The sequence below is a fragment of the Salvia hispanica genome, chromosome 6 (assembly GCF_023119035.1).
Source record: "Salvia hispanica cultivar TCC Black 2014 chromosome 6, UniMelb_Shisp_WGS_1.0, whole genome shotgun sequence".
NCBI lineage: Eukaryota > Viridiplantae > Streptophyta > Magnoliopsida > Lamiales > Lamiaceae > Salvia > Salvia hispanica.
The window spans coordinates 18,672,227-18,698,299 of record NC_062970.1 but is presented as its reverse complement, the minus strand read 5'-3'; the positions used below and the strand labels follow the sequence as shown (position 1 = coordinate 18,698,299).

Below are 26,073 nucleotides of genomic sequence, written 5' to 3'. Positions count from 1 at the left end.
ATGCATAATCACCTAAATAGATCCGAAGTAAGGACCCGTTTGTTTTCCTGTCTTCCGCCGCGTAGTCCCAACAGGGAGGGTCTCTCATGAGCCCGAAAGATACATTGGTTTGGGAGAAGTGTATGGATTACTCCTCGGACAGCAATGTACTTGATCCACTGGAATCTTGCAGAGGCGCAAGCAGATGTATGATCATTGCCGAATGGGTGAAAACAATGGATTCGGAACTACAATCAATGGTAGACAAAGACGTCTATGATTTGTCTATCCTACCCGAAGGTTGTACTGCCATTGGGAGCAAGTGGATATACAAACGTAAACATGGACCCGATGGACGAGTTAAAGTGTCCAAGGCAAGACTAGTGGTTAAGGGGTATACCCAACGGGAAGGTATCGATTATGATGAGACCTTCTCCCCAGTAGCCATGCTCAAATCGATCCATATACTTTTTTCTATTGCAGCTTACATGGGTTGGGAAGTATGGCAGATGGACGTTAAGACCGCGTTTTTAAACGAGAGTTTTGAGGAGTCCATCTACATGGAATAACCCGAAGGCTATATGGTAAAGGGCAATGAACACATGGTTTAGAAGCTTAAGAAGGTCATTTATGGCCTCAAGCAAGCATCTAGATCATGGAACCAGTGTTTTGATCAAACTGTTCAAAAGTTTGGATTCGAAAAGTGCCCTAATGAAAGCTGCATGTATAAGAAGGTTGAAAAATGAAATGTTGTGTTCTTAGTTTTATATGTATATGTATATGTATATGATATTCTTCTAATTGGAAACAATAAAAAGATGTTGTCATCAGTACGAAGTTGGTTGTCCAGCCAGTTCGAGATGAAAGATATGGGTGATGCTGGACACATTCTCGGTATCAAGGTTCTTCACAACCGTGCAAAGAGAACATTGTGCTTATCCCAAAAATCTTACATCGATACAGTACTTAGACGCTTTAGCATGCAAGATGCCAAGAAAAGTTTCTTACCTTTTAGACACGACATCCATTTATCTCAAGAGATGTGCCAAAGACATCATCTGAGATAACAGAGATGAGAAGGATACCATATGCCTCGGCTGTTGGTAGTCTCATGTATGCTATGCTTTGTACTAGACCCGATATTTGCTTTGATGTTGGCATGGTAGCAAGATATTAATCAAATCCGGGCCAAGGACATTGGACTGCCGTAAAGAACATACTCAAGTACCTTAATCGGACTAAGGACTATGTTCTAGTTTACAATGCAGCCGAACTCTGTCCTTTAGGATATACAGATTCAGATTTTCAAGCTGATGTAGATTCGAGAAAATCTACTTCCGGATATGTGTTTACCTTAGGAGGTGGAGCTGTAATTTGGAAGAGTGTAAAGCAGAAATGCATTGCAGACTCTACCATGGAAGCCGAATATGTGGCCGCTTCGGAGGCTGCAAAAGAGGCTGTATGGCTTAAGAACTTCCTTCTGGGTTTAGGTGTGGTTACGAATATGCCCAAGAGCATCACCATTTATTGTGACAATTCTGGTGCTGTGGCAAATTCGAGGGAACCATGGGCTCATAAAGCGAGCAAACACATAGAGAGGAAGTATCATATCATTAGAGATATAGTGCAGAGAGGAGACATACAAGTGGTCAAGATTGAGTCAGAAAACAACCTGGCAGATCCTTTCACGAAGGCATTAGCGGTCAAGCCGTTTGAGAGCCATGTTGAAGGAATGGAAGTTCTACTAATACAAGACCTCAATCCGCTTTCAGTATAAGTGGGAAAATTAGACGTTAGCACATTTTTTTGTATACTCGAAAGTGTTTTGAGTATAAGTGTGAGATTGTTAGAGTTTGTATACTAGATATCACGTTTCGAGTGATTGAATACTGTAAAACTCTTATTTTATTTTCCAAGGAATAAAACAGATTATTTTTGTCATAATGTTGTTATGTTTTACATTTAATATATGTTAATTGCATGTTTAAATGTATAAGTTAACTTAACAAAGTCTAAATCTTAGTTTTAGTAGACCGGTTGTGGGCGACGTCCACATTGAGGAAACACGGTCAGTCCTAAACAAAGAAAAAGGAGAATTTCACGACCTAGATGAATTAGACTATCCATCGTAAAATGTTGCAATGTCAGTCCGCATATTTCTAAGCCTTACTGAAATAAGATGACATTGGTGTGGTACAACACTGAACGGATCTAACAGCAAGACGTGTCTTTGTGCTATAGCAACTGAAAGACGAGGTCTTGATAATTATTTGTTTCTTAATCAATGTAGGTTAACATTGAGCATACGGTATTGATTATGCATTACTTTTTGACTTATCAAATGGTGCGGATTTTTCGCAACCCAATAATCCTGATATATTAGGTAGTGGTGATTAATGTCTAGCGGTTCTATGATTGCTATTATATTGAATCGTGCGCGAGGTGAGTCTCGTTTGATAATGCCCTTAAGAGGAGTGCGAAACAAGGTTTTATTATTCGGAACCTAGCTAGTTGGAGTTTGATTACTCTAAGAATAATAAATAAGCGTTTCATGCTAAGTCCACTCTTGGAATTAATAAGAAATTAATTAATTAAGTCCATAGCAGACATTAATTAATTAATGGATATTTTTATCTTAAGCGCGAGAAATGAAAGTTAAAACGGAAACCCGGATTACTTATAATTTTGGATTTGGATGGGGAGAGTTCAATATTACTTCTGTAATGGCTGCTCGTAATATTTTAATTAAAGCTTATATTAAATAGTGAGTTCAATTTAATTAGTAAAAAGTAAATTGGGTGAGCCCATATCCAAAACTTTCCATAGATCCATGTCTGGGCCCAAAAGGAACTTAATATAAATTGGAGAATAAAGGAGACAGACAATTTAATTAAGACAACAACAATATTATTTTTCCCTAAAATTTTCGCCCCCCCCCCCTCTCCCCCTCTTGGTGTTGAATTTCCTCTCCTCCTCCGTAGAGTTGAATTTCCCTAAAAAAGACAACAACAACAACAGACATTATTTTTCCTCTCCTCCGTAGAGTTGAATTTCTGTCTTTTTTATTTAAGTCCTAGTAATCCGATGAGATCAGCCCACACTAATATGGGAGTACAGTTCAGGAACCAGAGAGAAGATCCGTGGTCTAGTATTCAAAGTGTCACGTGGAGAAGTCGCTAGCCCTTGTCAATTCTTTGGAGAATTAATAAGATATTATTTCTGCTCCGTAGAAAAGCATGTTTTAGGTTTCAATTATACTTAAAGCATGATCAATTCAAGTTATGAGCATGATACATGTGAGAATTACGCAAATAGAATTTGTCTAAATAATCTGCTAAATAGATCTGATTATTATGTGATTTATTTGTTCGATTTAATATTTCAATCGCTTCCGCTGCCCTAATTTTATTTCTAAATATAAAAAGTGGACATCTTGAATAGGGTGGAGTGGACATTCTTAATTTTGATGCAATTTTGTTACTTCCTCAATCCCTAATACTTGTCACACTTTCCTTTTTATTTATCCACAAAAGATGTCACATTTTCTTTTGAAAAAATTACTATTTCACATTAATATAAATATATTATTTTTTCTTTCTAACCAACACATAAAATAGTACCACATCCGATACGACCTCACGTGGCGGACCCATGACGAGAGCCATGACGAGGCGGCTTCGGGATGGACTCGCAACTTTCATTCAAAAGTCCAAGCGGGAGGAGCCTAGGAGGACGGATGAGCCAAAGTTGAGGATCGTGCTGAAGAACGAGGGCCGACCAGAATTTCCAGGGAAACGCCCGGGTCGGGCGTTTTCACATGTGGAAATCGCCCGACCGGGCGATTTGATTAAAGCGTGGAGGAGGATGCCCGGCCGGGCGTTTCGCGCGCCCGGCTCACTGTGGGAATTCGCCCGGGGACAGTGAAAACGCCCGGTCCGGGCGTTTTTGCCTGTGAAAAACGCCCGACCGGGCGATTCTGCCGATTTTAGATTTTGTGGGCCAACGTTCTATTTTTGGACCCATGGTATAAATACCTTTTGATGTCATTTCTTTTCCTTAGGTTTTTGCTGAATTATATGCTTGAGAGATTTGTTCCTCTTTAAGAGGGTTTCCTATCCAATTCCTAGATTTAGGTTGCTTGGTTCATCAATTCTTAGTGAAGTATGGATCAAGTAGAGGTATGCTTCAAGGTTTGTGGTTTCCTTGAAGATCTAGCCATGGATGCATGTTAGTATGTTGTAAGTGTCTTAGCTTGCCTCATCAATGACTATGTATCTCAATTTCCACTCTATCCAATGTTACTTCTTGTTTTGATCATCTTAGTTTCCTTAACTCTTGTTGGGTTGCCTTTATTGATAAAATAGAAAACCAATTCTCACAAAAATACCTAGATCAAGCATCACAATTGGGTAAATCCTTGGGAAATGGATCACAAAATACTTGGATTCACATCATTTGGTATCAGAGCCTAGTACCCACTAGGTGTTTGATCTATTGTTGCTTTGGGTTGAGTTATTTTTCCTTTTGTCTTTTGTTTTTGCTCTGTTTTGTTGGGATGATCGGATTGATCAATTGTGCTTAGATTAAGATGAAATTTGGTGTGTATGATCTATGTTATGTGAACTACGTACCTGAAAAATTTCATCAAAAAATTCCTTCGTTTGCCTAGTTAACCGTGGAGATTAACATCATTGCCCTGTTTTGGCATAGTTGGGGAAAACCATACAAAACATATCCAATCATCAAATCTGACTATATATGGCCATTTTTCCCTTGATCTAGACTTGTTTGGGAATCTATCCACCAAAATTCATCCAAATTGGGCGCGGGAATCAATACCAAAAAAAAAATCATAAAGATCAGCCAAATTTCAGCAAAAGTGTCACCCCTTGTTTGTTTTTTTTCTTTGACTTGCATCTTGCTAATATGTGTTTATGGCTTTGTCTTCTTGATTTTGTTGACCAAGGAGTATACCTTGATTGATCCACCTCAAGAACTTAAATCTTGGAATTGGAGTTGTGAGTGTGAGTGAATCCACCTTTCTCACAATATTCTAAGCCTTTGTCGAGAGTTATTGGGGAGTGATTTGAGGGGGTTTGGGACATCAAGGTTGAGTTCATCTTCTTAAATTCTACTTTCTTTTATTACTAACCTCTAGGACTAGTTCCTAGTGTTTGTTTGATTTGTAGGTACTTACTCTATGTCTCCTCGCACCCGGTCCAACAAAATGGCGGGGACAAGTGCGGAAGGGGAAGGAAACAAGCATGACTCACCCTACACCCGATGGGGACCTTGTGAGCATGATGGCCCGAATGATGAAGGAATTCAAACAAGAGATGATGATCCAAATGGATGTGCGAGCAAAAGAATCCATTGCTCGATCAAAAGAATCCGAAGCCCGCATGCTTGCCGCCCAAAACACTTTATTTGAAGAGTTCAACACTTGGAAGGGAGAGCAGGGGACGAGGCCTCCCACTCCTGTGCCTAATGAGGTTCCGGAGGAAAATGTTGAAGAGGAGGAGTATGAGGGGTGGCAAGGAGGGAATGTTCGGGATAGGGTTAACAATTTGGAGAATGGAAGGTTTGGGGGGGTTAAATGGAGTCAATAGGCGAGGGGGAGGAGGAAATGGGGGGTATGGTCGCTATGGAGGAGGAAATCAATATGGAGGGATGGAGCCTTATGGGGATAGATTTAGGAGGGATAGGTATTATGAGGAGGAGCCCCGACCAAGGTTTGATGATCCATCCAAGACCTTGAAACACAACCTTCCCGAATTCCATGGAAAGTTCGATCCCGAAGCCTACTTGGAGTGGGAATCTCAAGTGGAGAAAATCTTTTCCCTCCACAACTATTCCGAGGGAGATAAGGTGAAGATTGCTTTGGCCGAATTTAGGGGTAATGCTAACACTTGGTGGAATGATGTGTTGAGAAAGAGGAGGATAGCTAGGATGGGAGAGGTGCGATCATGGGATGAGTTGTGCCGAATCATGAAGGAGTCCTTTGTACCGAGATCATATTATCTCAAACTTCGTGGGGAGCTTCAAGACCTAAGGCAAGGATCCATGAGTGTGATGGATTACTACTATGAACTTCTTGCTTTGATGAACAAGATTGGAGTAAATGAATCGGAGGAAACCACTCAAGACCGTTTCATCCATGGTCTCAACACGTCCTTGAAGCATAAAGTCCAAATTGAGGCTTTGAGGGGAATCACATTGGGGGAAGTACTAAGTTTTGCCGAGACTTTTGAGAGGCAAGGTAAAGAGGTGGCTCTTAGCAAGGCAAGAGTGGCTTCTAGTCAAACCGGGATGGGAGGAAACAAGTGGAGTACCCCTTCCAAGAAGATGGAGAGCTCACCTATTACTCAAGGCAAAGCACCATACAAGGGATCTCCAAGCTCAAGTCCACAAGTTACCAAGAACCCTTCCTCAACGGAGAGTAGCAAGGTACAATGCTTCAAGTGTAAGGGCTATGGTCACTATGCTCGTGAGTGCCCCAACCAAGGAGTCATGGTGATTGGGCAAGATGGTAGCGTGCATAGTGAGGATGAGGAAGACGTGGTGGTAGAAAACAAGGAGGCAAGTGTAGAGCCACGTATGTCATATTATAGTGGAGAAGAAAAGGATAAGGGGTCAAAGTCCTTAGTGATGCTAAGGATGTTCAATGTACAACCCGATCTTGAGGAGCATAAAGAACAAAGGTGCAACATCTTCCATATGAATTGCAAGGTATACTCTAAAACTTGTTTGGTGATTATTGATGGAGGTAGTTGTGCTAATGTGGTGAGTGAACAATTGGTAGCCAAGTTGGGGTTGAAGGTTGACAAACATCCCAATCCTTACAAGCTTCAATGGCTAGGGGAGTCCGGGGAGCTAAAGGTGAAGGATCAATGTCTCGTTCCTTAGAAGAATGGTGTCTTTGAGGATGAGGTGATGTGTGATATCATTCCAATGACGGCTTGCCATGTGTTGTTTGGAAGACCTTGGGAGTTTGATAGGAGGGTGTATAAGAATGGTTTCACCAATGAATATTTCTACATGGTGAATGGTTTGAAGGTTAGGTTGAAGCCCCTCTTACCTAAGGATGTGTTTGAAGCACACCAACATCTACAAAGGGAAAGGGAAAGGGATAGAGAGAAAAGGCTTGTGAGTGAGGGTGAGCTAAAAAAGCCAAGTGAGAGAGGGGGTGGTGAGAGAAAAAATAAAGTACCCAAGTAAGAAAAACAACAAGCAAGGAGGGAAAAGGTTGCTTGTTAGCTAGGGCTCCCGACCTTGGGTGGGCACTAAAAAGCCGATCAACCATCCTCCTCATGGTCCGGAACGATTTATGTTTAAATGCTAACACTAATCCTTGTCCTTTGTTGATTGAAAGTGTTTTGCAAGGTTTCAACAATGTCTTCCCGGACGAGCTTCCAAACAAGCTCCCACCCGTGAGAGGGATTGAGCACCAAATCGATATTGTACCGGGATCCTCTCTTCCCAACCGGGCGGCATACAAAGCAAACCCAAAGGAGACTCAAGAACTTCAAAGGCAATTCTAGGGACTCCTTGCCAAAGGTTTGATTCGAGAATCTCTCTCACCTTGTGCCGTACCCGTTATTTTGGTACCTAAGAAGGATGGAACTTGGAGAATGTGCGTGGATTGTAGAGCCATCAATAGATCACCATTAAGTATAGACACCATATACCTAGGTTAGATGATATGCTTGAGGATCTATGTGGCTCTAATTATTTCTCCAAAATTGATTTAGCAAGTGGGTACCACCAAATTCGCATGAAAGAAGGGGATGAATGGAAAACCGCTTTTAAAACCAAATTTGGCTTATATGAATGGCTTGTTATGCCTTTTGGATTGACTAATGCTCCTTCCACTTTCATGTGTTTGATGAATCATATGCTTCGTCCTTTCATTGGAAAATTTGTGGTGGTGTATTTTGATGATATCTTGATTTATAGTAAGAGTGTAGAAGAGCATGCTAATCATCTTAGGGATGTGCTTGAAGTGTTGAGAATGCATGCCTTATATGCCAAGTTATCCAAATGAATTTTTTGTGTTGATGAGGTTGTTTTTCTTGGATTTGTTGTGGGGAGGGATGGTGTGAAAGTAGATGAGGAGAAAGTGAAGGCGATTAGGGAGTGGCCTACACAAAAGAGTGTGAGTGAAGTTCGATCTTTCCATGGTCTTGCAAGCTTCTATAGGAGGTTTGTGAGGGATTTTTCTACTAAGGCATCTCCCCTTAATCACCTTGTGAAAAAGAATGTAGAGTTTAAGTGGGGAGAGGAGCAAGAAAGAGCTTTTAACACCTTGAAAAATGACCTTACTCATGATCCTTTGTTAGCCCTTCCCAATTTTGACAAGACTTTTGAGCTTGAGTGTGATGCTAGTGGAGTGGGGGTAGGAGGAGTGCTCATGCAAGAGGGGAAACCCATAGCCTATTTCTCCGAAAAGCTTGGCCAAGCCCAATTAAACTACCCCACATATGACAAGGAGTTGTATGCTATAGTGAGGTGTTTAGAGAATTGGCAACATTACCTCATGCATAGGGAGTTTGTAATTCACACCGACCATGAATCCATTAAGTTCCTAGGGGGACAACATAAACTTGATAAAAGACATGCTAAGTGGAGTGCTTTTCTAGAAACTTTCCCTTATGTGATCAAATATAAAAAGGGGAATGCCCTTTCTAGGAAGCCTCATGCTCTTTCAAGTGATGATGTCTTAATTGATAATCATATGATGCATGTGAGAAAACAAGTGCTTGTTGTGTGTGCTTCCAAGTATGTTGGCTTTGAGTTCATTAAGGACTTATATAAGCATGATCACGAATTTGTCACTATTTTTTAAGCATGTGAAAAAGGATCTTTTGATAAATATTATAGGATGGATGGTTACTTATATAAAGAGAATAAGCTTTGCATTCCTAATTGCTCTCTTCGTGACTTGTTGATTAAGGAATCTCATTTGGGAGGCTTGATGGGGCACTTTGGGGTGTCAAAAACTTTTGACATTTTGAGTGAACATTTCTCTTGGCCTTGTATGAAGAAACATGTTGAGAAATTTTGTGGTCAATGCATAGAGTGTAGGCAAGCCAAGTCTAAGTCTAGTAACTTTGGGCTTTATACTCCTTTACCTATACCTACACAACCTTGGGTGGACATTTCCATGGATTTCGTGCTAGGCCTACCCATGTCTTCTCGAAAGAATGATAGTATTTTGGTAGTGGTAGATAGGTTCTCCAAGATGGCTCATTTCATTCCATGTAGGAAGACGAATGATGCTATATTCATTGCAAATTTGTTTTTTAAGGAGGTGGTCAAATTGCATGGGATTCCAAAAACAATTGTGAGTGATAGGGATGTCAAATTCTTGAGTTTCTTTTGGAAGACCCTTTGGGGAAGTCTTGGAACCAAGCTTCTTTTTTCTACTACCGCTCATCCCCAAACGGATGGACAAACGGAAGTAGTGAATAGGTCCTTCGGAGCCCTCCTTCGTGCTCTAGTATTTGAGAATAATATGACTTGGGAAGAGTGTCTACCTATTGCCGAATTTGCATACAATAGGACTTTTCATTCCACTACTAAATTGTCTCCTTTTGAAGTTGTATATGGATTTAACCCCCTCACCCCGTTGGATTTGTCCGCGGAGGATTTGCCTTTGTCAATTATGCTTGATGTAGGGGGAGAGGAAAAGGCTAAGTTCGTGAAGGAGATGCATACTCAAGTGCAAGAGAGGATCCGAGAGAAGGGAGAGCAAGTAGCGCGCCACGTGAACAAGGGACGCAAGAAGGTGGTTTTTGAACCCGGTGATTGGGTGTGGGTACATCTTAGGAAGATACGTTTCCCCGATAAGACCAAGGGAAAGCTAGCCCCTAGAGGAGATGGACCTTTTCTCGTGTTGGAACGCGTCAACGACAATGCCTACGTGATCGACTTGCCCGGTGAGTATAATGTTAGTTGCACGTTCAACGTCACTGATTTGAGTCCGTTTGATTTTGTAGGGAGTCCGGATTTGAGGACAAATCCTTTCCAAGAAGGGTAGGATGATACGACCTCACGTGGCGGACCCATGACGAGAGCCATGATGAGGCGACTTCGGGATGGACTCGCAACTTTCATTCAAAAGTCCAAGCGGGAGGAGCCTAGGAGGACGGATGAGCCAAAGTTGAGGATCGTGCTGAAGAACGAGGGCCGACCGGAATTTCCAGAGGAAACGCCCGGGTCGGGCGTTTTCACATGTGGAAATCGCCCGACCGAGCGATTTGATTAAAGCGTGGAGGAGGATGCCCGGCCGGGCGTTTCGCGCGCCCGGCTCACTGTGGGAATTCGCCCGGGGACAGTGTAAAGCCCGGTCCGGGCGTTTTTGCCTGTGAAAAACGCCCGACCGGGCGATTCTGCCGATTTTAGATTTTGTGGGCCAACTTTCTATTTTTGGACCCATAGTATAAATACCTCTTGATGTCATTTCTTTTCCTTAGGTTTTTGCTGAATTATATGCTTGAGAGATTTGTTCCTCTTTAAGAGGGTTTCCTATCCAATTCCTAGATTTAGGTTGCTTGGTTCATCAATTCTTAGTGAAGTATGGATCAAGTAGAGGTATGCTTCAAGGTTTGTGGTTTCCTTGAAGATCTAGCCATGGATGCATGTTAGTATGTTGTAAGTGTCTTAGCTTGCCTCATCAATGACTATGTATCTCAATTTTCCACTCTATCCAATGTTACTTCTTGTTTTGATCATCTTAGTTTCCTTAACTCTTGTTGGGTTGCCTTTATTGATAAAATAGAAAACCAATTCTCACAAAAATACCTAGATCAAGCATCACAATTGGGTAAATCCTTGGGAAATGGATCACAAAATACTTTGATCCACATCACCATCCGTCCACCATTAGGAGTCTCACTCCTTGGCGGCATGTATTTTAAGAAATGTTAAGAATAGAGGGTGGAAAATAGTTAGTGGAATATGCGTCTCACTTATATATTGTATATTAGTTTTAAATGAAATGTGAGTGCAATGTGGAACCCTGTTACAATTTATGATAAAAGTGAATCGGGACTCATGTTCACAGACAGACTAAAATGGAAAAATGAGACTCCTATTTGCGGAAGGAGGGAGCATCTCCTAAAATCTCGATGTCATTTTCTAAGTGTGTGGGGCGAATGGAGTAATAATTAGTGTTATGCAGTGAAGCTTTAGTAGTAAAATTCAGGCCATTGCCCAACGTGGGCCTAGCTCTACAAAGCCCAAAATATATTTGTGACCTAAATGTCAAGCACACCATGTTTATATACTAGTACTACTACTACTAAATGTCAAGCACAGCATCTCTCTCGCTGTTTATACCCCAATTTGATTTTTGCCCTAAATCTCCTTATTTATCACAACAGAGGCTCGTTGACAGTTTGATAGGTGTTTGATGCTCACTTGATTTTGGCAGGTTCGAGATTTGGGAGATAGGAATGTGATTGTTGCCGGGTTTTGGCTGAGAGGCTCGGGAAAGGTATTGAACGATGATGATGTTAAAATCTGAGTTCTAAAATCGCTTGATAACATATTGAATTGTAGAGAAGTAGGGCTGTCTTAGCGCAGCTTGGTAAGAAATCAATCAATGCCAAGCAAGAATCAAGCGGCTGTGGATCGGTTAAGAAGATCCGCGAATCAAATCTGACGGTCTAAGAATTAGAAACCCAGTTCTTGATTTGTAACTCATTTCATCAATCCATATTAACCTCGTCCACACTAAGAATTTTTTCAAGAAAAATGAGAAATACATCCAAGTTCGAAACAACCAAAGTTACATAGTACTCCCTTCCATCCCAACTGATTTAACTTTGTTGGGATATTAAAAAAAGAAGACCACTCAACTTAGTTGAGATAGAGGGAGTACAAGTTACAAAAATACTCCCTAATTTCTTAGACAACATCCATTCCTAGTTGATGAAATGAAAGAATGAAACGTATAGATAGAACGGCTTCTACTCCCTTTTCATTAAATCCTCAAGCTGTCCTCGCTTTCTAATGTCGAGGCAGAACTTGAGACCCCACGTATCAATGGCTGACTCGGACAGTGAATTCGTCACAGCCCAAAGGAAGGAGTGCAACGGGGTTCATAGCTCATTGATGCCATCTTCGTGGCAACGTATAGCAGTAACAACCAGTACCAACATAACAGATTTAGAAATTATACATTAATGGGAGAATAAAAGTTGTCAAAATCTTTGTTGGATGCATGATTTGTTGGGACAATGTTGAAAATCGAAAGTGATATGGAATGTAAAGATTCCATGTTTCCAACTTCCTTTGTATGAGAATAAAACAACTAGGTGTGTGTATTTTTTTAAAATGTTGAATTATATTTTGAATGGTTTCGTACGTACTTGATTTTCAACGATAACTTGAAATTTCAGTTTATTAGAAATTCAAAAAAAATCCAATATAAATATTGTCCATAAATACACAAATATCGTATTTGGATTGTATGACTAATTAAATCTTTTCCATATATTTTTCTAGGAAAATCAAGTCCTTTTGATTGACAGGGATCTCTTGCCACGTATTCTCTAAGTATACGATCTCGAATGTTTATATCAAATCCATCAATAGGCTTTTGAAATCCGGGATCGACATCAATCTCTTTTTCATCGATTTTAATTTCCTCTGGGTGATCAATTACCACGTTATTTTTCAAATGTTGTGATTCTTGTTTAGCTTCAACAGCAGTACTATAAGAATCTATAGAATTTCAAGTTCTTTCTAGAAATTAGATACTAAAACATAAAGCAAAAAATAGTCTGCTTCCAAATTATGCAATCATCTCAATTCGTGTTCTCATTAAAAGTTACTCCCTCAGTCCATGATAATTTGTCACCATTTTACCCGACATGAGTTTTATGAATGTACTAATAGAAAGTGGGTTGAAAAAGTTAGTTGTATGTGATACGCTCAAATTTTGCACTGTTTTGAGGCCATTATTTGGTCCGTTTTGAGTGTCAAAGTTGCATTACATGTCTATTATTTCCATATTTTATCCATTTTCGTATTTTGACGTGTTTTATGAGAAATGTGCAAAATAGAGCTGAAAAGGGGAATAAAAAGGTCAAAATCTAGAAACTAGGGAAGAAGCGCAACCCAGCGTACCACTGGATCTAAGACAGTGGTCGCTGAAAGTAGTCTAGAGAGCTCATACACTTCCCAGTGGCCTGCTGGACTCATCCTGGGGGTCGCTGGGCGGGGTCGTGCACAGATGCCTCAGTTCAATCCCAATTTTCTGGCGATTCTGAAGTGAGCATGCTACATACTATTCTCTTTGTCTTTGAAAGAGCTTCGCGTTGATACCTTGATCATCTCAATCGGAGTTCTTTGGAAAAAGTTATGGGAATTCTACGAAGGTTGCGAAATGTTGTCAAGTGCTGAATTAAGACGGAAATTCAAGGAAGGAAATAAGATATTACCTTGTGAAGCCAAATCTTTTCCTTAACCTATGGAGCACAAAATTTACCTTCTCCAAACCTTTTTCAAGCTTATTAATATCCCATAACCCAACTCATAATATGAATCATTCACTGCCTCCAAAATTGGAAAGCCTCCGAGGCTCCTCTCAAACCCTAATTCTTCCACATAAATTCCACCATTGTTCTTGCGTGGAGTTTAAAACTTGGAGTGAAGATTGAAGAATAGAAGACTCTACCTTTGGGTTTTATCTTTCTTGTTTTTATGTTTTAATTATTTTCCCTTGAAACTAGGGATTTATATTATTTGTCTATGAGTGACGAAATTTATAGGATTCTAGGGATGTGTTAGTAACGATTTTAGTTTATACTGTAGAACAGTAGAATATAGAGACATAGTGGAGAAAGTAGGTGTATATTCATTAGTAAATATAGGCAAATATATATATAGTACAAGAGACAAAACTAGACTATGTTACATCTCCGATGTGGGACATAATACATTTAATATATTAGCACTCCCTCTCAAGCTGGATCATATATATTGATCATGTCCAGCTTGGTACAAAGTTCTGAGAAACGCTTCACAGGCAACGGTTTTGTGAATATATCAGCAATCTGGTTGGACGATGAAGTGAAAGGAGTAGTAATTGTCTGATTCAAAACACACTCTCGAATGAAATGACAATCAACTTCAATATGTTTAGTCCTTTCATTTATAAGGAGTTGAGCTTCTAGATCCTTCCTTGAATTCCCCATTCTGCCCTTTGTCTAGAATGCTCCTCCGTCTGGTAAACTCTCTTCTTTCTGCTCATTTTCTCTGTCAGCCTCCTTCCTCAGGCAATCTTCTCTTCTCTCCTTAGATCTGGCATTTTCTTTGAAAATGCGCTCCAATGCGCGTATCCAAGTTTCGGCCTTTGCTGACTCTCCAATTCCATCGAAGACGAGAGGTTTTTGTTCTAGAAACAACTTCACAACTTCCCGATCTACCGAAGGTGGAGGAGGTGGTGGTGGCGGCATTGGTTGTGTCACACTTTCTTCTTCCATCGTCTGAGGGGTAGGTTCCTGGTTCTCACGTCTTATGTTACGTCTTGGTGGCATTTTGATTCATTATCACACGAGTTATCGCACTTATTCAAAATCCAACAATAGTCATGTGGTATAGTTAAAAAGTTATGCATCATCTCATAAGTAGGGATCAAGGGACAATTGCACAAATAGAATAGTAAAAGGGCTTTTGCAAGGTTGGGTATCAAAAGACAATCGCGCAATAGGATAGCAAGAGGGCAGTTGCAAAATAGCATAGCAAAGGACATTCGCACAATAAGATAGAAAAAGGCATTTGCACGATAAGATAGCATAAGGTAATTGTACAATAGCATAACAAGACAATTGTGCAATAGAATAGCAAAACATATACGTGCACAATAGGATAGTAAAGGCGGTTGCACAATGGAATGGCAGAAGACAGTTGCACAACAGGATAACAAAAGACACTTGCAAAATAGAATGGAAGAATACATTTGTGCAAGAAGATAGAAAAAGGCAACTGCGCAATGGAATAGTAAAGATAATTTCACAATAAGATAAAAAAGAGTAGTAACATATCATTGCATGATAGGATAGAAAAAGATGAGAATTTTCTATAGAATATCAAAACGTTGCCTCGAAGAGGTCTTAGTATCAATCACAACAAAGGCAAAAGAGTAAAGCAAAACGTGAAAGGACAATGGTAAATGTCAAGCAAAACTTTAGAATATAAAAAACATGGGGAAAGAAAACAAAGCAATCTACTACGCAATTATCATTTCTGATTATCTCCGTCCTCATCATCTTCCGGCTCCTCAGACTCTCCAACACTTTCTATATTTGAGTCCTCCTCCACCTCGAATGGTTTTGCTTCCTCGTCTTCCTCCTCGATGTTCGGGAGTGGAGGGGTTATCGCGAGCATCTCCTCGACACTCTCTTTATTCTTAAAGCGGCCGAAGTGCGCATCCTAAGCGTTGTTCTCCTGGGAACGCAAGAGACATGTGGCTCCTTATCGTAACGATACTTCCACTGGCGGGCTTGACCCGGCGGGATTTTATGCGCAGGTGGATGAAGTGGGGGTCCGTCGGCTGCAGTCATCATGGCCGGAAGTAGTACCCCTAAAAGACCGATCATGTCCCCTCGCGGTTCATACTATGCGGACTGTACCATGTGAACGGTTCCGCCGCCTAGGCGGTACACTCACTCCAAGGGGTTGGTAGGGTGTGGATAAGTCTCGTGATTCCTGCGTGATGTGTAGCTCCCCCATACGCATAGGCGTCCATCCAATGGTCGTAAAAGTCAGTGACATAGTTCAGGAGGAAAGTCTTCCCACCCCACTCCAATTCTTTGTAGCTCTCAACAGGAAAGTTCTTATTTTTGGCGTAACGATGACGCATCGGAGCATAATACCGTTGAACCATCTATAAAAAAAAATTCAGCATCATCACAAGGGTAGAAAGAAAACGATGAGTGTATAAGGTTTCAAATGATGTTGAGAATATGATGGATGTATATATATATATATATATAGAGTTGTGATCAATGTCGAACCAATTTTAAAGACCGAACTAGAGACCAAATCTGGGCCATTAGATCTAGTATTTTTGATGAGATGTGCTGCTGTGAAAATTTTTTCGGCTTCATTACAAGCCCATTTTACTTCATTATATATGTTTATTACTTCATTTTGTACTTCAAATGCTTCTACACATCCTTCATTCCAATAATTTATTATATTATTCTATATGTTTATTAAACCATATTAGCGTCATGGCGTTGGTGATAGATATTGTAGAGAGAAAGAACGGCACGCGACGGCGAAACCACATTTACGTACTGGAATGAAGTAAAAAACCTACTGGAATGAAGTAAAAACCTACTAGAATGAAGTAAAAACCTACTAGAATGAAGTAATATATTCTGGAACGAAGTTAAATCTTCGTAACATGTTAGTATGACTTATTTACCTTCAAATGAATTAAAATAGGCTCGTGATGAAGGCGAAAATAATTTATAAATTTCTGTATCTTATCCATAAAAAACTAGATCTAAAAGCCCTAATTTGGTAGGGTTCGGTGGTTCGGTCTTTAAGAGTGGATTTGTGGATAATGGATATATATATATATATATATATATATATATATATGGAGATGATCAAAACAAGTATGTGTTTAAATCCAGAAATGCAGCCCAAATCTTGGCCCTAGGATTAGATGATCTAATGGTCAATAATTAACCCAAAACACGGAAGGTCATAATTAAGTAGTTTTAGGTCATATTATAAGATTTGGGTTTATGTCATGTTAAGATCATTTTAGGTCATGTTTTGTTAGCATGACCTAAAAATAAACTAACTATGACCTAAAAATGCCCTACGTATGACCGTGTTCTGCGTTTCTGTATTTAAATCTGGTCTTCATAGATCAAAACCCTATATATATATATATATATATATTGCATTCTTATTTTGATCATCTCCCTATATATATATATATATAGGGATGTATTCATATACTTTTTCTATCTTTTGTTCTATTTCCTTCTCAATCTCGACCATCCATTTTCAAGATCTGATGGCTGAAAATAGTGCCACATGTATTTAATTATATTATTTAAAAAAATCGAAAAGGTCAAATTGGGTATACACTAATTATTTTGTTATGGTAATTCCCTTAATTATCTCTATTAAAGATTACAACAATTATTTTTCACGATTACACACTGAAATCATTCTTCTCTCCCTAAACTTTCAGCGTGAGTTCTCCATTGATGACATTCTCATTCCTAATCTTTTCTCTCTTTTCTAAATCGAAGAATTCTGGGTTTGTATTTCTTCTCGAAATATACCGATCAGTGAGAGAAGTCGTTCATTTCTCTTTCTTCTTTCCCAAAATTTGGTGGTGTCCCTCGATTCCTTTCGGTTTTTTCAACAATGGAAGAAAGTCATTTAATTAATTCTTTCATCGATTTCGAGAATTATTGATAAATTTTGGTAGAAAGTTATTGTATTAGTCGTGTAATTGACATCAATGGTTTTCTGTATTTGTTTGTGATTAGTTCGTTCTTGTATTTACTATTATTTTGCATCAATTATCGTTTTATTTTCATGAAATCCGTCTGACATTTACAGATTTTCGTGTTTTTTTCGTAAGTTATAGCTTGTAAATTTTCGACAAATAATGTACAATGTTAAGCGTATAATGCAGATTGTATTAATGTACGATTATAGTTGTATAATGTATATGTCGTCTTTGAATAATGTAGATTACAATGAGTTTAATGTGTGAAAGAAGTTAAATCCATTCTCAAAAGGGTTTAGCAATCTATGGGGCTAGGGTATAGTACTGACTCACTAACAAAACCTTGACTACTAAAAGGGAGTTAGAGCCATTACCATAGGATTTAGCAATCCATAGGGCTAGGGCATATTACTAACTCATACATCAAAATTCATTGTTGAATTAAGTACATGTTTCAGGGAATAATGTTTAGGCTAAGTAGAACTAAATAATGTACGTCAAGTGGCGTATAATGTACGTGTGTAATACTAAATGATGTACTTGTGTAAGTATTTAATGATTGGCGAGAGTTGAATCCATACCCTTTGGGTCAGCAATCAATGGGGTTTTAGTACCCACTCACAAACCAAACCATCACCAAGCACGAAGAGTTTGAATCATTCCCCTTGGGTTTAACAACCCATGGGGCTAGGTTATAGCAACATAAACATGAATTAAATTTTATTTTTTAATGCATTTAAGATTTGGTACAGTATATAATGTACCAATAGTATTTAATAATGTGCACGGATCATTGAATAATGTACAGACTGAATAGAATAATGTTGAAAGGAAATTGAATTCATGCCCTTTGTGTTTAGCAATCCATGGGGCTAGGTTGTAGTACCCACTCATAAACGGAACCATCACAAAAGGGCAGAGAGTTTGAATCATTCCCAATGGGTTGCTAGCTAGGCTATAACACCACCACATGAATTAAATTTCAATTTTTAATGCGTTTAAGATTTGGTACAGTAAATAATGTACCAATATTATCTAATAATGTGCATGGATCAGTGAATAATGTACAAATTGAATAGAATAATGTTGACAGGAAATTGAATTCATGCCCTTTGAGTTTAGCAATCCATGGGGCTAGGTTGTAGTACCCACTCACAAACGGAACCATCACAAAAGGCAGAGAGTTTGAATCACTCCCCTTGGGTTTAGCAACCCATGGGACTAGGGTATAGTACCACCATATGAATTAAATTTTATTTTTTAATGTTTGATTTAGATTTGGTACAGTAAATAATGTACCAATAGTATCTAATAATGTACATTCGTAACAGTGAATAATGTACTGATTACAGAGAATAATGTTACAAAGAACTTGAATTTATGCCCTTTGGATTTACCAATCCATGGGTCAAACGTATATAGTAAACTTATAATATGATAATAGTAGAGATAAAATTATAAAGTAGATCAACTCCAAAACAATGTAATACTTAACTACTAAATAACGTACGACTTAAAGCAAGTATAAAAAACAATATATCTTGAAAACAAACTAAAAAATGTCAATATTTTCTCTTCCACGTATGCTTCTCCTTGCCATTCTCTATATCTTTCAGTGTTGTAGAGTTTCTCGAATCATGGTGGCCCATCTGATCACAAACGGAATCAGAAAAACATACATTAAAATACTATATTCGTACATTACTCAGTAAGAAATATACATTAAATAAATATAGTCGTACATTACAACTATAATAAATAGGATTATTAGACACGACATTAACAATAATGTACCAAAGCAAGCAAATAATGTACGAAAGCAATCGAATAATGCACAAACGAACTAAAACATCCACTCCAACGCAACAACACAACTCGGGGGCACAGAAAATTCAATAGAATTAATTGCATACTATGCAACCAATAGTTTCACCATATAAAAATAACATAATGTACACAACCGCCTACCACAATGTACAACTACTCCATTACATTGCTCACCTGCATTCTGGGTTCGTTGGCTTTTGAACAGTCTTCCTCTCTTAGACATTGTTTGTTCTGTGATACAGACCAGGAACTACAACACAATAAGACTTCCTCAAAAATCGAGCAATACCCAATTGTAAAGCAGTAATTAACTATTAACTTCAATACAGTCAAGTTGAAGTAGATGATTCAAGGAAAAACATAAAAAAAATTACCAAATGCTATTTCATTTTTCATGCAAATCAGTTATGTACCAATAAGTCCATATAATGTAGCATAAATTAAATCTACCACAATGGCAGATCTAAATGATGCAGCAGATAGAGTTCAATAATGTAACAAACGGTATATATAATGAATTTGTTACAACAGAGAATAAAACGCCAATTGAAAAACCAAAAATCAGGAACCCTACCTTGTTGTTGATTGCAAGTCTTCCACCGATTAAAACGTTGCTGCGTCGAGCGAGTGAGCAAAATCCGGCAGAATTCGTCTTCTCCGTGTAGTTGCTCCGATTTAGCAAACTAATCAATCAATACTGAAGAAAAACCCAATTGAAAAACCCAAAATCAGGAACCCTACCTTGTTGTTGATTGCAAGTCTTCCACCGATTAAAACGTTGTTGCGTCGAGCGAGTGAGAAAAATCTGGCAGAATTCTCTTCTCCGTGTAGTTGTTGATTTCCGGTGGCTTGGAGTGGCGGCTAGGGTTTGGAAATTGGGGAGGGGGGAATTAGGGGAGACGATGTTGAATCGTGGGTTTGAGGAGTGAGAGAGAGAGTGGGTAGATGGAAGGTCTATGAAAATCTCGCTGAAATCTCGTTCCTGCCGTTTTAATTCATGGCTGTTTTACAATTTTACCCATATAATGCACAGAATGAACCTAATAATGCAACACGGGATGATTTTGTGAGGCTTCATCTAGTCCATCCATCATACTAATCTAATGGATGTGATTAAGAGGGAAATAGTATCTAAAGGGGTAAAAGGAGTTTAATGTTACCCTATATATATATATATATATATATATATATATCAAAAGATGGTGGTACGGTGGTAGTATCATGTCAAGACTAAACGGAATTTCGTTTCCAAGGTAATGGTTCGTGTGTTTTCGCGTTTCATCGAATCACGGTACGTTCCCCATAGATTATTTGTCTTGTACTAGGCATCTCGTGCACAAAATTTCATAAGTTATGCACGAGTTCCTAGCTCACGTTGTAGACTGATCCAAAATCTTGAGGTGAATTTTGAATCACGGTCGGACGTGGTCGTCACTGGGACTCCATGCAATCGCACTATCTCCCTTATGTAAATCTGAGCTAGCTTGTTTGATCCATAAGTTATGGGAATCGGTATGAAGTGTGCACTCTTGGTGAGTCGGTCTATAATTACCCAAATGGGGTTGTCCTAATGTTTATTTCATGGACCGATTTCGTATTTGAGTTGGGCTGCCTTGTTTTTATCTTGTCGGGCTGTTTTAAAATAATTATGTGAGTTGGGACGGAATTCAATTAAATCTAAAATATAGCGAAAAGATTAAGTTCTAATTGGGAAGGATTCATAATTGTATCGATTGAATAATTGAGGCCTTAGGATGCTTGCATCTAAGCTACTGCTTGATTTCTTATGTTGATATATGTGTTATTTAATATCTAAATGTGATACCAAGGGGAAGAATATAGTTGGGAATTAAGCACTTTGAGGTGAGCTTTCTTTAAATAAGGACATTGTCCTAAATGCTTTCATCGATGGGAATGAAATTTTTGTTTATCATGCCTTGTTAAATTTTAACATGCCTATCTGATATGGCTTTTGTCATTTATTATTTAAATCGAATTCGGTTCCTTGTAGGGCCGCAAACCCTACCTGGATTAGTGTACACCTTTGGTAGACCGTGTGTCAGCGTACGGGTGGCCGGTCTAGTGACTTGGTTTGTGGCCACATTCCAAGTCATGTATGAGCAGATATGGTTAACGTCTATGAGAAAAATGACTGATCAATCGACTTTTTACAATGGAAATGATTTTTAGTGCCTCGGGCCTTTTCAAAGATAAAACCCCGATGGTTGCTTATTGGCATGATACATATTATTTTTATTAACTTGTTTTCGGCATAGTCCACTGAGTATTTTTATAGTACTCAGCCCTGCATGTGTTTTACTTATGTGCAGGTTGAGCAACGACGAGCACTTGCTAGTGTTGAGCACAAATAAAGATTTGAGTCTTAATTGCTTGTCTTTAAACTTTGGGTGTCGTTGTGTCTTCACACATGACGTCACTCCTTCTCTTGAACGTTTCCGCTAGGAATTTATTTTTACTCATTACTCGTTTGAATTTGAACCCGTTTATCTTTGAGAATTTAAGACTTATTTGTTAGATAATGTCAAACTCTTGTCTTTTCTTTTGCAAAATAATTGTTGGTCAAACTTTTAATGAAACCCTAGTCTTATTCTTTGTATGTTTTAAATTTCTTAAAGTCGCGACCACTCGTATTTATTAACCCTAAAGGGCGGTCGTGACACAATCAGTCTCTAATTGGGCCCATCGAAAACAACAAGCTCAGCCTCCAAACCCATCGAAAACATCACAGAGCATTCAACCCATGAACAGCCACAACCTCCAAACCCAACGACAACCACAAGATCAGCCTCCAAACCCATCGACAACAACAGCCTCCAAACCAATAATGAGAAGACAAGACGTTGGATCAAGAAATAAGAACATACTTAGAGTAGATCTAAAAATCCAGGCAGCAAAATAGCAAGCATTATCTTTTCATTTTCACTATAGATTTTGACAGGGGCGGCTGGAGGTGGGTTAACGGGAAAGGCTGGAGGAAAGTTGAAGGGGGTGGCTGGAGGCACGTCGATAGGGGTTTCAGGGATGAAAGAATCGAAGAGTGTTTCAGGGACGAGTGAGTCGAAGAGTGTTTCAGGGACGAAAGAGTTATCGAGAGTGTCAGGGACGAAGTCGTCGACGGGGGAGTCAGGGACGATGATTTCGATTGGGGAGTCAGGGATGACGAGATCGATGGGGGTGTCAGGGACAACGAGATCGACCGCCGAGAACCAAGGAGGTGCGGTGGGGTTACTCATTTAAACAAGGAAAATCGGCCGATCGACAACTCAGGGATGAAAACGGTGAAGAGGCAGTGATTTGAAACCAAAAATTAGGGATTCTAATTGATTATAGAAGAAGGGTGGGAGAGAGAGAGAGATAAATGTGGGTGGGTGGGTGACGGGTTGTTGAAGATGAGTAAATGGGAATTCAATTCTCATTAATGGAGGATGGGGTAATTTGGGGGAAAAATGAAGGGTATTTTGATAGTCTATTTTAGGTAAATTTCAAAGGTGACAAATTTTGTGGGACGGACGGAAAAGGAAATAGGTGACAAATTTTCAGGAACGAAGGGGGTATATATATCAGTGGCGGATCCAGCCCTTCGAAACGGAGGGGGCAAAATTTATTAGTATTATATAAAAAATAAATATAATATTTAATATATATTTTAATAATAAAATAATACTTTCCCTTCTAAAAACAATGTCATCTCTATATTTTATCTCTCTTACTCTACTTTCTACTTTCTATTCATTAACTCACAAAAAAATATTATATAAAATCCCAAAATTTAAATATTTCATATTTATTCGGTGGAGGGAGTATATTAATATTCACGTATCATTCTGCGAAATTAATTTCTTCAAGTACCCATATCTTAAAAGTATTTTAAAATTCTTTTACTATAAAGATATGAGTAAGTGATATGTTTAGTACAATTGGATTAATGCATAATTCATTTTTAAATTTTATCTATAGTATAATTGAGTATAATTTTCTAAAATATAGTATATACAATTGTCCAAGTAAAGTATAATTAAAAAAAATGTGCATTCCATATTATAAATTAACGTAATATACGTGTGTCTCCCATTTAATAAATTACTGTACTTAAGTAAAATATATGGGCCCTTTTATAGATTTAGCCCAACAAAAGAACAATTCATTAAACCTTATCTTTCTCCAAATAAGCCCAATATGGTCATCTTCTTCCCAGGCTTCCTTCCCCAATTCATTGAACGAACCTCAATCTCAATTATCGCCGGCGTCGTTTATTCAAACTACCTTCTCATCTCAAGTCACCTTCTCATCTTGGAAGGTTCTCCACCACCACTCACTTCATCACAGGTTTTCTTCTTCCTCATTTTTTTTCGACGGATGGCTTTTTCCGGCCAACCCATAGGACAAATTCGACCCTCTTGGCCGCCGGGGAGGGGCGACCGCGCCCTCCTGCCCCTAGAAGCACACCAAACTCTTCTTTTTATGCTTTTTATCTGAAGATGGAGAGCTGATTGTAGCTTCTTTTATCTTTCTTTAAAATATGATATTTTTACTAACTATTCTGACCTTAGTATTGAAGAAAATTTTTTAGCTTCCCATGAGCTAGGCAGTGCGAATTTTTCTTGTCATATTGCCTTTCCTTGATTCATTCTATGCTTTTAGGCAATTTTCCTAGGCCAACAACCTTGAATATTTGTTATACTGATTCTTTGCAACAAAAAGGGAAATGGTTAAAGCAAGCAATCCAATTAGTTATATTCCATGATTTTGGAAAATGGAGAGGCAACGGATGAAATATGGGAAATGAGTCCATGAAAGATGTTACCGATAAATCTATGCCAATATTGTACTCCTTCAGTCTCACTCAAGATGTCCACATTCTTGATTGACACGAGATTTTAGAAGGAGTTGTTAGATGGAGTAAGTAGAGAGAAAAATGTAATTAAATATTTTAACGAGTAAAGAGAAGAAAGATTTATTTCTAAATATAAAAGTAGACATCTTGAATGAGGCGGAGGGAGAGAGTTTTGTGACTAACCTTGATGCAATTTTGTTAGTATTTAATGTTATGCAATGAAGCTTTAATACTCTCTTCTTCCCACTTTAGGAGTTCCAGTTACCATTTGTGGGTGTCCCATTTTAGGAGTTCTGGTTTGAATATTCTAGTAATAGAACTCACATTTCACTAATTTTTTTTCAATCACATTTTATTATAAAATTATTTAATATCTAAAAGTATGTATGATCCAGATTTTAATATCTTTTTTCAATAATTTTTCTTTATATTTCTTAAACTTGCTAAAGTGAGACGGAGGAAGTAGTACATATGCACAAATTCAGGCCATTGCCCAGCGTTGGCCTAGCCCTACAAAGCCCAAAATATATAAGAGCGTCTCCAATGGCGGACGTCGCGGTAGGACGTCTGCCGTAGTGAACGGGAAGGGCGCCCACGCCCGTCCCATGACCTCGCCCGTCACCCCCATGGCGGGCGGACGTCCGTCGTAGTGGCGACGGTCGGACGTCCGAGTACGTCCCACTCGGACGTCCGAGTTTAAATTTTTTTTATTTAAAAAAAAAAAAAAAACTCTATAAATAGGGCTCGTTGAACTTCATTTCATTCACACTACTTGTGTTGACAAGTTTCTCTCTCTAAACTCTATTTTCAAATATATCTAGAATGACGAGTAGTCGGTGCGGGTGGTAGTGGTGGAGGCGCTAGCGATAGTGATGCTGATAGTGATAAACTGATAATGAATTGGATCTCGTTGTGCAAGAGGCGATTGATCGATTGCTCCGGCAAAGGCAGCAGGCGGCGGCGGCGGTACCTCGGCCGATCCATCGCCGACGTCATGTACCAGGACCACATTGCCGCACATATTCACTACTTTGCTCCGCAACCGCGTTTTGGGGATGCGTACGGATGCATCGCCTCTGTTTATGCCGACAGAGTTAAAGATGTTTTTCGACGAGTACCTCCACATTACAGCGCACCGTCGCACGGGGCGTCAGGTCCGTCGAGTGTCTGCTGAATTTTTGCGCGGGCATTAGATCGATATTCGGGGATCAGTATCTTCGGCATCCGAGCCCCGAAGACTGCCAGCGGCTGATAAATATGCACGGGTCGGTGCACGGGTTCCCTGGGATGTTGGGCAGCATAGATTGTATGCATTGGGAGCGGAGGAACCGCCCCGTCGCCTGGAAGGGAATACACACTTCCGGCTTCAAAGCCAAGCATCCCACGATGATCCTTGAAGTTGTAGCTGACTACCGGCTGTGGATATTGCATGCTTATTTTGGAGTCGCCGGGTCGAACAATGACCTCAACGTCCTCCAATCGTTGCCCCTGTTCAACGATCAGTGCAATGGCGTTGGTCCCGCCATCATTTTCGTCGCCAACGGCAACTAGCACAATATATGATACTATTTGGCGGATGGGATATACCCAAACTGGCCCGTCTTTGTGAAGACGATCAAGCATGCGGTCGGACCAAAGAAGTCCTACTTTGCGAGCCGTCAGGAGGCAGCGCGTAAGGATGTTGAGCGTGCATTTGGTGTGCTCCAGAGTCGATGGGGGATGGTGAAGGGTCCGGCACGGCAGTGGTAATTCCCAACATCGGCGACATCATGTACGCATGTATCATTTTGCACAACATGATTATCGAAAGTGAAGAGGACAGACTGACTCAGTGGACCAACGAAAATGATGGTCCAAGCCACGGCATGGCCAGTGCGAATGTGAACATGGGGGTACCTCATGGAGAGGTTGAGCGGTT

The 26,073-nt window shown here is 39.4% G+C and overlaps 1 pseudogene; it reads left to right on the top strand.

Moving 5' to 3' along the window:
- Positions 1–5,649: 5,649 nt before the first annotated feature.
- On the top strand, positions 5,650–11,652 carry LOC125194854 (annotated as a pseudogene).
- The last annotated feature ends 14,421 nt before the right edge of the window (positions 11,653–26,073 follow it).